Source organism: Carassius gibelio, chromosome B3, assembly GCF_023724105.1.
Source record: "Carassius gibelio isolate Cgi1373 ecotype wild population from Czech Republic chromosome B3, carGib1.2-hapl.c, whole genome shotgun sequence".
Taxonomy (NCBI): domain Eukaryota; kingdom Metazoa; phylum Chordata; class Actinopteri; order Cypriniformes; family Cyprinidae; genus Carassius; species Carassius gibelio.
The window spans coordinates 23,186,096-23,199,978 of NC_068398.1; the positions used below are offsets into that span (position 1 = coordinate 23,186,096).

The 13,883-nt window shown below is 36.8% G+C and overlaps 1 long non-coding RNA gene across 1 annotated transcript in view; it reads left to right on the forward strand.

Moving 5' to 3' along the window:
* LOC127953946 (uncharacterized) overlaps positions 1-13,427 on the forward strand; it is a 34,620-nt gene extending 21,193 nt beyond the window's left edge. Inside the window, exon 2 of the long non-coding RNA XR_008153380.1 lies at positions 12,243-13,427. This is a non-coding gene — a long non-coding RNA (uncharacterized LOC127953946). The remainder of the gene's footprint in view (positions 1-12,242) is intronic.
* The last annotated feature ends 456 nt before the right edge of the window (positions 13,428-13,883 follow it).

A 13,883-nucleotide genomic window follows, 5' to 3' on the forward strand; every position in this document is an offset into this window, starting at 1 on the left:
ACATTCAGGTTAGGTTCCAATACATTTACTCATCTACAATACATTAATCACGGACGAGGGAGAACAGAACAGACCGGGTATTTAAACACTCAGGAGGTGATGAGGGAACTGGAAACAGGTGGGGATCAATCACTTAACCAAAACAAGAACAGGAAGACCAAAAAAGGAAACAGAAAGTTCATAAACGGGAGACTTTTACCATAGAAACACAAAATACAGCAAGAGCTCAACAATAGCCACCCATTCATATAGTGAATGATGTAAGTCAGTCTCCTCACAAATTTTTTCATTACTTTCATATTTGTATATTCATAGTTTTCAATCAACAGAATAAATTGTTCTTGTATTTATAATCAATGAATATAAACTGGGTAAAAAGTCTTAAAAAGTTATGATTTGTTTGGTTTGGTTTGTTTGTTTTGAATAGTTTTTTGACTTCAAAGTCTTAACTGACGAATTTGAAGTGATTACTAAATTAATAAACATAAATGTAATTGAAAAGGTTTTTGAAATCTTTATTAAAAATACTTCCAAAACCACTGCCTAGATAAAAAAAACAAATGAATGCATGCACCATACCTAAAAGGGCACGATTTACATTTTTGAGATTGAATGCATGGTTTAACTGAGAAACACGACAGATTATGAAAGTAAAATGAACTGTGAACAGTGTCACATGTTAAATTTAAAGGCATAGTTCACTCACAAAAAAAAAAAAAAAAAAGAAAATCACCATTTACAAGCCCACTTCCATTCTTGTGGGAAAAATCAACAGTTTTTCCTTCTCTTTCTCTTCAGATGACCACACCCTCTGTTCCAGCAGACATCATGTCTAGCCAGCATTTTACACTCCTGCTGTTAGCACTGACTAAGCTTTGTTTCTCTCCCCATTCATTAACAGCTACACAACAGCACTCCCGCTGAACATCTCACACACACACACACATACAAGCAAAGCAGGGGTTCACAAACATGCCTGGTCACCTCATCAACCCACAGCATTCTCTCATACCAACATTCAATTACCCCCGCGATATGACTCTCTTTGACCTGCATGAACTCTAACATCTGCGTCTAATGAGATATTATAAGACTTTATATAAGATTTAGCATTATCTATATTACAGCACATTTGTCTGAATGCTGACTGCCAGCTAACTAAATCCAAAACCTGCCAATAAATTTCTCCCACAGAGCACCTAGATGATAAATAAATTACCCCTTGGTCCTACATTGATTCTCTTTAAAATGACAAACTACCCACTGATGCCCTCCATAGTCTCCTACAAATGGAGTTGGATACAGTGTTTGAAGATACTCTCAGAAGATATCCGCAAGAGTTTAACTGCATTAACAGTTATAAGGTGGGATTATTAAAAAAGGGTGGATGGAATATTTTGGGTGCAGTGAGCACAATCTGCTCTTCATCTTGCTCCATTTTAAGGAAGTCAGGGGTGACGTAGGCAGCCTCTGGGCTTTTGCGAGATACGTTTCACACTTTCACCTTCAAGAATGTGTGACTTTGTTCTCAAAATTGGCTTAAAAGTTTGTGTTATCATCTAACACCACTAATTATTTGCTAACGACACTATAACACTGCATAAGCACTTATAGTGACTCAACAGTAAAAATGTAGCTATAAGAAATTAAAGAAAAAAATAGTTTTCCGGTCTTCTCCTCACACAAATCAATAATGTGGATTCAGAAGAATTGGAATAAAGCATATGAGTCATTTTGTCCAATTTTATAAAACTATTATGGTGCTTTATGAAATCATGAATCTTAACATCCCCACTTCTCATTAATTTTCATAATACAGAAATTTGAATTAAAAAATTCACCTTTTCCCAGTAAAGAATGAAAATCATACAAAAACATAAATGTGAATAAATAATGTTTTAAAAAAAAAATATTTTTTTTTTTTGGTCAACCATCCCTTTTTATTAAGTGAGAGCTACTTTGGAATGAAAATTATTAACTAAAAAAAAAAAAAAACGTGAGTAATGCTATATTCATTCCGAGACTTCCCACCCAAGGCCTTGGGTATAATTGCAAAAATATGCCAAATTTTAGAAGGGCTGCTAAATCATAGATCTGCCAGAGAGCTCAAATTATGTTTTAAAGAATTGATGGTTTTTGCAAGTATGATGGTGAAGTTTGTATGGCAAGTTGCAGGTAAATTAATAATAAACATCAGCAAAGAGTGCAAATAGCGTGCAGGATCTGAGCAATATGACCCCTGTCGTCTCTATCAGAATATAGAGTTTAACACAATGGATCAGCAATAATAATTCATTTTGTGAAGATTACATCTGATCTTGACTGCACCCTGGGCGGTCCTGTTGGCGATGTCTGCATCTGATTGTGCTATAAGAATGTAATGAAAAGTCAAATTTGAGCACATGGTGATTTGGATACAGGAGAAGGGAGGCTGGCAGTGGTTCTGCTTGTCCTGCACATCATATTGGCTGGAAAGCTACATGGAACAAGTCTTTTAGACAGTACCAATGAGCACTTGGGGACTATGACATTTCTCTCCACTAAGACTATCTGGAAACAGATACTGTACAAGACTGCACAATGGGCTATAGTAAGAGAAATGCTAAAGTGATTTTGAGTACTGGGCTACAAAACTGAAGAAAAAATATTCTATCGTGGAATTATTTGGTTTAAAATACAGTTTTTAGATACTTCATATATGTTTAGATATGTCTGTACTCTTTTAGATATGTTTGGGTATCTCCTGCTTCTTACATTTTCCCCATCGTTCCACATTGATCAAAACATTACGCAAAAAAGATAGATAAATAATTAGATAGACAGTAAACAATAACAGTACTTTGAACCTTCTCGGACCATTACTATATGTAATGGTTATTAAAAAAAAGTTATAAATAAAATTTTGCATTAAGATCATTATCGTGATCATCTTTGAATAATCTGGAAATATTATATTCCGTTCCTACTATTAAATAAAAACGAATGGCAGGCAATTGATGTCTCAAGAATAAATTTTTCAAAAACACACACCAAAAATAAAGGAATTGTATGGGTAGGGAAAAAATATGGTAGCACTTTATTTTACAGTCCTGTTCCTCATGTACATACTATGTACTTATTATAGTAATTACAATAACTATGCAATAACTAGGTACTAACCCTGAACCTACCCATAAACCTAACCCTACCCCATGTAGTTACCTTGTATTACCAGAACTTTCTTAGATAAATACACTGTAAGTACACTATAAGTACATGTTAGTACACGTACTGTAAAATAAAGTGCAACCAAAAATATTGTTGAACAGTAGTACATCAAAAGAACTGGGGCCTCCCTTCAGTTATTTCAGCAGGAGGACCCATAAAATGAACAAAGGCTTTTAACACAGATCCAGCAACGCCAGGACGCACTGTGGTAGTTTAAGCCCGCTGCACTACAAATAGTCCTTCACTCGTGGCTAAAAACAGCTTTGAATGAACATATAAGCTGCGTCTTTCCTTATTTTTAGTCAGGGCCACAACCGCACAATTCTCCCTCTCCCGGTCACACGCACAAAACAGAAAGAGATTACGGATCCTACTGCCACATCAGCTTCTTTTCCTCCATCGTAAATTCACACATTTTTATTCCCTCATTGGGTATAGAGAGAGAGAGAGAGAGACAGTCAGCTAAAGTCAGCTATAAGCAGCAAAAAAAGGGTTAGTGGGTACAGAAAGGATTCATACAAACAGTTCGCCCCTAAAGGACCGTGTCTATACGTCACATGTTCCACAGATAGAAATCTTCCTCCAGCACAACCCTCTTTTTCCCCCCTCCTAATCTTGTCATCTCGGATATGGTGAGAGGAATGGATAAGATCGTTTTTATAATTTAAAAGTGCCAGGCTTATAATTAGTTTTAAAGGAGAGGAATATGTGACCCAGTTCATCTTAAGATTAAAGTGCACTGGACAGTTTATGAAGCAGAAAGAAAAAAAAAATAGCTGTATTAATCAGGCAAAGTGCAGCAGTGAGGCATGTCAGTCTCAAAGTCCCACATTTCCTTGTCTGGAGATGTTCCAGAGGCTTCAGAGAAATACGGGGCTCTGTTTATTTATTTACAGCCCAGCATATATGAGAGCGATTTGGCTGCTCTTGTGCAGCGGATGTGAGCGTAATGTTAAAAGTCAATATGAGGGACGGTATGATTTATATTCCCAGAGCCCATTACCTGAGTCCCCTGGCAGCGTTTTACAGTGATGGTGACGTCCTTTAAACACCATTTACACTGGCCCCCCAAAAAAACGTGTCCAAAACAGTCCCTACGGTACACAGATGCTTCCTGCTTGTCGGGCATATCGTCAAAGGGTTTTCTGGAAGACAAGTGGATTAATTATAAACGGAATCCTGTGCGAAAAAACGCCATCAGCATTCAGAGCAAGCAACCTTTTGTACCTCTTCTGCAGAATGGCCTTGTTTTAATCAATGCTGCTGTCACAAGACCTGGAGGCTGGGAATATATGAATGGCCATCTCTTCATTACCATCGTGAAAACAAACGGTGTCGATATCGCATCTAATAATGTTTCAGGACTGGTTAAAGGTGACCTAAAAAAGCTAGAGGGGGTTATCTGAATGTAGTCTATCACTCTAATAATTCAATTCTGTCTCGCAGTAGGAGGTCTGGTAGGAGTGTTGGCATTTGCAGTTCATCTCTTTACAGGGATGTCAGAACATGTCATAATAAGGGTCTATAGGGCTGGGTAAAAATAACCATTTTCCCAATTGTTTTAAGTCATTTTAATATGGAAACTCAAAATCCAAAGGCTGTTTTTTCACAAGTGTGTTTGTTCAGTGGCTGCTTGAACTTTTGTTTGTATAGCTCTGCTCATTACTCAAAACTACACTGTTTGGGTCATGTGTCAATTAAGAAACAATGGCAAAAAAAAAAAAAAAACAGAACAGTGTGGTCTAATCAGAAATGAAATGACTCTTATGAGCTAGTACTTCTTTGGGCACGGCCACAAAAAATAGTACATTTTCTATTGTCAATAGTGTAGAAATGTATGAAGCACAGCTCATGCAGAAGTCACTTTCAAACCAAGCATTCGCATTACCATCTTTAAAATGAGTGAAATCTTCATGAGGAACTTTTTCATCCTTACACAAAACTCCCAGTCGCATAGATTCGTAAAAGAAACGAAATCACTCATATAATTTTGCAGAGGAACGATAAAATTGACTACACTTTTAGGGAATCAAAAACTTACAATGTGAGCAATGTATCCCAATTCAAATGACAATACAAATGTGTTACGAGCCAGTTCTTTTAAGAAAATCAAAAGCGTACAGCACGATTAGTGTTGTCTGATTCACAAACAAAGGATTTTTGTTGGCTGGTTCTTTCAAGTGAATCAAAACATACAACACAATCAATGTATCCGGATTCACACAACTAATTATTCTTACGAACCAGTTCTTTTAAGTGAATCAAAAACAAGCAGTGTAAGCATTGTATCCAGATTCGCAATATATGACTCTTATTATGTCATTCTTTTAAGCAATCAAAAACATACTGTGTGATCAGTGTTGGACGATTCACAAACAAATAATTCTTCAAACAATTCTGAAATGGTTCAAAAAGATGAGTAACTCATATAAAACACATTCCTGTATAATGTTGTCCGAATCAAACTGAATTGGGAATCGATCCACAATCTAATAGTTAGTGTAGGTGAGTCATATAGACCTGGTGGATTTAGGAGGTCTGATGTAGGTGGTATCTGGGTGGGCTGGCAGTTTCCGCTATGTAGACTGAAGCCTGGACTAACAAGTTCTGTCAGAGATGTCAGAGTAGAAGTAATGGACATGCTGTTTTCACAAGGCCGGCCCCACCATGACGCCAGACAACCTTGAATATAAGAACAAATCCTTTAGCGATGAACAACCATCCAACCCATCAAGCAGGGGCTGTATGGTACAATACAAAGAGAATCGATACCAGGCAAGGGATGGAGTAATGACTCTCCAGGGCATGGACCAAATCTGCACCAAACCTCTTAATAGCAGACGAAAGATGAAAGGGCAAAGAAAGAAAGTCATACTGCAGAGAACTTTTAAATGCTCCATTTAGCAGCATTGGCTGGACGCTTCCACAACAGTCAATGAAACGCCGGGCAGGAGTCCACCACTCAGTTCTCATCTGTGCTCTCCAGTCATTCATACCCATCCTTCAATTCCCACAATCCCTCCCCTCATTTCTATCTTCTGTTCCCCATACACACCACAGCCTTTATCTTGACTACGCCACCATCTCAATGAAGCGGTAGAGCAAGCCTGCAAAATCAGCCAGGCACCCTTGAATGACTCTTCTGGCGAATCATTGATTTTCTAATTCTCATGGTTTCCCTGGCAAAGCCCCCAGTTTAGAGCAATCATCACTGGCTTTTATTGAGGGAACCTAGGAGGAGGTGCAGAGACATCCGGCTTAGCGCACTTTACTGCAGTGACTAATGATTCAGGAATAACGTGGGCCTCTGACTATCCCGAACCCTCAGAGGACATCAGACAGACAGCTGCTTCTAAAGAGCCTGCAGGCGGACTCGGGTGATGCAAGTCTATGTATGGCTTCCATGTCTTCCAGAAAGAGAGGGTGGCATGCGTAGTGACATTTCAGTGGAGGGGAATGGGTGAAAGAGTTGTGGTGTGTGAGACATTTTTTTTGCCGCTTAAGAATAGTTCACTCAAAAATGAAAGTTGTGTCATCATTTATTCGCTTTTTCAGTATTTCGGTTTGGAAAAAGCTATCATTATTCACCATTAATCTAGCCCTCTAGTGAGCTTTTAACCACTGTGACCAGAGTCAATAAGAATGTTTACATGCACTTAAAGTTTAGTAATTTGTCACGTAAATACTTAAGTCCTTCAGAACTACTTCCACACAATTATATATTCTAACAGAAGTGCATATTCTAATACACTAATGCAAATATTCTAATACACTGGTTTGGTGCTAGAATCACTTCTAAATCACTGCTTAATATTTTTGTGGAAACCATTATATTGTTTGGTGAATAAAAAGTTAAGTGTAACAATATGAAAGTCTTGATCAATTTAATGCATCCTAGCTGAATAAAAGTATTAATTCCATTCAGAAAATGACTTCAAACCTTTTTAATGCAATGCGTAATAAAGATGATTCATTCAAAAAGTACATTAACGGTGCTGTTAAGGTGCTTTGATTATTTTTGAAGCTTGAGAGCTCCCCATCAGTTCTGTAATACAGGTATGAAACAATGTGAAGGTTAGTAAATTATTACAGAATTTAATATACCTTTAATGAATAAAATAAGGGTGTGTAACCAGATCAGTTGACAGATGCTGAGGAGACATTAGGTTGACGGACTGGAGGAGGACTATGAACTCCCTCCGGGGTAAAAACATGAGCCTCTCTGAACCTTAGGGGGGTCAGTCAGTGAAGTGTCACAACACAGCACACCAGCCCCATCAGAGAGAGGTTTATGTTTCCCTGATGGAGCCATTAAACGTCTTTTAAACCCTGCAGAGAAACACAAGCAAACACTGGGCAACACACACACAGGAAGACTCACTGTCATGCAAATGACCTGCTTTACCTGCCAGACGCCCCTAGTACCAACCACTCTAGTTTAAGAGCCCAAGGTCCGCCCATATTCAGAGCCAGAGAGGAGAGGGGAGCTGGCACTGTCCAAGATCCATTAATAATTACGCGGCAGTATAAGAGGGAAAAGGAGCCCACAGGGCATACACACACTCCAAAATACATACAGATAACCACAGCGCTCCACTTTATACACACACAAACTCACAAAACACACATGCCGTCTCGCAGCCTGCGAGCGACAGATAGAGTCTCTCCCATTCATCATAGAGGCCAAGCAGAGGCCGCACACTTTACTGGATGGGAGAGGTGATGTTTTTTTAGGGCCAGAGGAAAGAAAACCTCATTCTCGTCATTTGCACCTCCTAAAAAACAAGTGGCAGACTCTGTCGGCGTACTGACTTCCACCTGCAGATAAGTGCAAGAAACACGATAAAAAGCAAAAACAAGATTGAAAGACCTGCTGCTTTGCTTCAAACACCCCCATAATCTTTGCTGAATGCTAAGGTCTTCTGCAATGTAAAGAACACGCAAGACAGAATACAAGAGTGCAGGACCCGTCCTTGAAAAGTTTTCAATGGCAGTGTCGCTGAAGAATAACAATACAGAGCTTACTGTGCATACAAAACCTTCTGCAAGCCTTAATAAATAGCCAATTAGCTTTAAATTTTTCTTCAAGTGATGATTACTGCATCACTGCTAAGAGGTCAAGGCTTGACTGGCTAGCACAGTTTAATAGGCCCTGCTGGTTAATGGCATAAATACACCGTTTAGACACAAGCATCTTTCTCCATTCAAAATCCAGCTGTGTTTTTTTAACTAAATAAAACTAACAGAGCTGCAAATAAAAATGAGTAGTAATTAGTGACAATTAAGTACTATTATTAATTATTATTAGTAATTAATTATCACTCATTCTTGTAATTCATATGGACTGTTTGATGTGTTAAAAATAATTAAAACAATGAATGAGTGCAATTAATGAGGTAGTGTGATAATTTATACTTTATTGTTAAACTAAAAAAACACTGAATGGTAAAGAATTAGTGTTAAATAATCAAAGCTTTTTAATTAACATTATTAAAAATGTAGAAATTTTGCAAATAATGTGTGTGTGTGTATATATATATATATATATATATATATATATATATATATATATATATATATATATATAAACTACTCTTCAAAATCTTCAGGGGCAAGTTCTTTAGCTGGATTTGATTGTTAAAGATTTGGCATGATCTTGGATCATTTGGTTCTTCGAAGCTCATTGGAGTTGCTGGAGTTGCTGTCATAGCAACAGGTCCGTAAGCTTAAACCTGCTATTAAACAAATAGCTAATTACTAAATTGAATAAAAATTTAAAGACTGTACAAATATTATAAATAGCTAAAATTAATAATCGGGAATAATAAAATAATAAAATAAAAACATTTCATTTATCTATTATAACATTTTTGTAGTTTTATTTCAACCCAATTATCTCAGATAACTCAATCCAGCCATACTAATCATCAACAGCAGGTGTTCTTGAAGAGCAGAATTAGCCAGATCCTGATTAGTGCAATGACATCATCCTGGATGTGACAATTCATCTCCGATATAATAAGCACCGTATGAAGAACGGGCCCCAGGTCAGTAAGATTATTTTATTTTATTTTTTTAAGTAAATTAATACTTTAATTCAGCAAGGATGCACTGAGGTATTAAAGTAAAGATATTCAAAATGTTACAAAATATTTATATTTTTTAAATAAACTTTGAAAGAAATGTATCATGGTTTCCACAAAAATACTAACCAGCACAACTGTTTTCAACACTGATAATAATAAGAAATGTTTCTTAAGAGTGATTTCTTAAGAGTGATTTCTGAAGGATCATGTGACACTGAAGACTGAAGTAATGATGCTGAAAATACAGCTTTGCATCACAGGAATAAATTGCATTTCACAATATATTCAAATAGAAAATTTTTATTTCAGCTTTTGACAGGTAATTGGCTCAAAAACAATTGTGTCTATAGATGGATGCCCATGAGCAAAGATGGCAGATTTCCAAATGCATACTACTAGAAATCCTAGCCAAGCTTGTCATTAAATAAAAGAGAATGCTAATTGAAAACGGTATGTCCAGGTATTTATAGACCTCCTGCGGTTGAAGCTCTCCTTGCATGAGGTCTGGCAGAATCAAGGAGCTCTTTCATCAAAAGACAAAGTTTGTCTTTTACAGAAACCCAAAACAGAGCATGACTTGTGACTCAGTTGTGAGCATTCGACGGTGGCAGACACCTCCAGAACACTGAGAACAATCTATTCCCAGTGAATCAAATGCATCTGGAGGTGTGTTGACCTCGCTCATAATTAATCTGCCAGGAACACTGGGGAATCGTGAGGGAGACGCTCACACAATCAGTGGAGGCAATCGCATTGTCTCATTGAACAAGTAGTGAAGCATACCCACAATGAGCCAATCAGGCACTTGAAATAAAAGAGAAAAAGATGAATAATGACTCACAGCTGATGAAACAGAGCTCAGGTGACTGGATCCATCCAGCTGGAAAAAAAACATCTCCTGCTGGATGATAGTCATAACAGGTCCATTTTGGGAGCACTGCTTATAGGGCGCATGGTAGGGTAAAGTGGCGAAGACAAACAAAAATCACACGTAGGACGTGCCAGGACAAAAAAAAAAAAAACATTAATGGATGTAGTTACATCTGTTGAATTCAATTATCGGCTGATGAAAACAATATTCCCAGCACAAACAGTGCTTTTTCTTTATAATGACGATCAAATTAAATTGTGGAGTATGGATTTCCTAGTGGCACTGGATCAATACCTGGTCTGGTCACCATGACAAAACCATTCAAATGCCAAATGTTTGATGGTCACACATATGCTAGCAGACCAACAGGTCAGTACGGTCAAAGCAAAACTGCATAAACAATGAATAGAAACGCTGCGTCTGCCTTAATATGTTTGTTTGATTATACTAGTGCCCCTGTTGAATGTACAGTATCAGCCAAAGGTTTGAACACATCTACTAATCACTTTTTCATCATTTCCTTTTTTCTACATTTTAGAACATCTGTGCAGTCATTAAACACACACACACACACACACACACACACACACACACATATATATATATATATATATATATATATATATATATATATATATATATATAAATGAAGAGTTTGGTTTCTAAACGCCATTTTAAATCTGCCAAAGTCAGTACTGTATGTGGTTGGTATTTAAAAGTCAATTTTTCACAAAATGTAATATCCGCCAAGTTATTCTGTCATGTTTTCTCCCTTTCTTTCCAAACCATGACAAACACCAGTCTCCCTTCCCTGCAGAATGCAGTATATCTGCTCAACCAATCACAACACACCATTCCACACACTCTAGACTGTAAATGGCAGCTCTTGGAATACAATTTGAATATTTGATATCCTTAAAAATCACTCTTTTTCTGGGCTACAGCTTCTATTAAGTTTTAAAAAAATCTTAAATGTAGAATTTAATCAGAAACAGAAAATTGCTTTTTTCAAAGAAATCAATCAATCATACGGAAATAAACTTTCTAAATAAAACTTTAAAATTGATTATTAAATATATATTTAAATATACAGATAAATCAAAACATTTAAAATGTATATAGATAATAAATTAATTGAAATAAATAATAAATGTATTTATAGTAATAATACATGTATTTAAATATAAATGATAAAATAGTTGATTAATAATTGAGTTTTTAATGCAATATTTGCAGAGTTTTAAACAAATAGGTTGTAATTCTGTTTGGTGCCACTAGTGGTGCAAAATCAGGCACATTACCCATAAACATAAAAAAAAAAAAGTTTGAACAGAAACAAACAAACAAAAGTCTAAATATTTGACTGCTGCTGTAAATAAGCATTTGTGTATATTGGTCTGAAACAGAAAATCCTTCGCCTTTAGCCATGCTAGACACCAAAACATTTGATGCTAGTGTGGTTGCTGTTATGTGATATGTTGCCCAGTTGTTACACCGCTTACCTCTGTCATATGTGTGCAAGAGACACACTCAGGCAGCCACGGTCATCAATCAAAACCCTGAATTCTCCAGTCTGCCTGTCCGTACATGCCCCAATTCACATTGCAAAAAAATAAACGATGAGCCTCTGTTCAATGAGAGGCAGCAAATGTTAGTACTCTTTTATCAATAAGTTCAGCCAGGCTGCAAAGCTGAGTCATTTCAGAGCGCATTATGCAGCAAAGTTTCAAAGGGACCGTAAGTCGATTCTTTGCAGCAAGCTTTCTGATTACAGCCTGTAATGGGAGCAAATGAAATCCTCGGAGAGCTACAAAAACCACATTTCATTTTGTTTACAATGAGACACTCGTTCCAGATAACTCCACGCAACTGTCGTCAATGAACAAACGCCGAATGCTTAGGAGCGCGCGGCACAGCGAGCTTGACAAAAGAGAGGGTCGGAACAGCCTCCCACAGACGTCTTTAGACTAAACCTATCAAGCTGTTTCTACACAATGACTTAGCAATTCACTTTGTATTGCTCTTTAAACTGATAACGTACATTACATTTATTTGATGGACTGTTTTATTTCAACCAGGTCGCTACGAGGTGATGTCACATCACGTCTTACAGTCTCCGTGGTTCATTTCTCTCTTAACCCAGAAGCCGAAACATCCTTTAAAAAGCCACTATGAAACATTGGGAATAGTGAACATCAGAACTGGCACCGAGACATTTCGACTTGACCCACTAATGAGGGACCTCATCAACGCTTAATTGGGGTCATGCGATGGAGTACACACCAGGCCGCCGTAATACATCACTAAGCAGATTTCGTAGAACAATTACTCCAAATCTCATCATACAATCTAAATGCAAACCTGAGCATTAGATCTGTTGTTCCCCTCATTCCACTTTCATCCAGTAATGTCTGCAGGTTAGAGGTGATGACAGGAGTAGGCCTGCCAGATATAACCTCCTCTCCTCCTCCTCTTCCAAGCTTCCTTTACTTTTTTGGTCATTGTTGATGGATGCTCTGGTCTGATCACTAGTGCAGGGTGCCAGAGAGTGATTGACATGCTAGAGGCAGTGAGGAGCTAAGGAATCCAAACAGGTCCGTGTGTTGGACAAAGAGATAAGAGAGAGTATGTTGAAAGGCACAGGGGGGTCCCCCGGGGGAAACTCGATGAGCTGCCACAGGGGAAGAGAACATCTGACAAAATCAGACAGAGAGAATGGAGATACCGGGGGAGCTGAGAATTCACTTACTGTTTTTTTTTTACCAATGAGGGATTGGGAGCCAGCCTAATACAAACTATTGTTTTCTGTATTATGTAGCTAATATATATCGATGTTCAGTGTACAGTAATTTGATATGTGTGAAACTGATCATTTACGATGCAGAAGCAGTGTAATTAAAGTGTACAATAAGTAACAGAATGCCATTAAGGGAATTCTGTCATGGACCCCTCCTCTGGTCATTTCCACACCTGACTTTCTTTTTTATTCCACTGAACCGAAAATATATGTCATATATACATTTATATCATGTAAAGTTACGTTAATTATTCATAATATTCTTACGTAACGTGTTGTCTTCATTTTTCAGTGTAAGTTTGTATAAATGTGTTTATTTTAAATGTTTTTATATTTCACCAAGGAATTGGAGTAGAAACTATTTCACAATTATAAAGTCTTTATAGTGTATATGTGCAATGTAAATATTCATAAGCTAGTTTTCTGTGAGTGTTGTGTGTGTGTTCAGTAAATAAATTTTGTTTTTATTTTGGTATTTCTGTAAAAAAAAAAAAAAAAAAAAAAAAGCATCATTATATACAATTGATGCACTATATTTCAAGTCTTCTGAAACCATATGAAAGCTTTTGGGAAAGCACCAATATTAAAATGGTGACTTATGCCAATATGCTGATAATCATTTTCACATTATGGCCAATAACCGATAAATGGCTATTGTTAAATGTCTTTACATTTTAGCCTAAATCAATTTTAATTAAAACTAAAACATCAATAAATAAAACTCAAAAAATAAAATAGAATAAAAACAATTATTTTTAAGGCTAAAACTGAAATTTGGCATTACAACATTACAATTTACAGTATAAAATTATCTGTTAATAAAGATTAGCTTAAGTGAGCATTAAATTATTACAGATATTCTAAATGTAAAAGGGGGGCGGAGGGGGGGCATGGAAAATTTAATATTAACAGATATATTGTA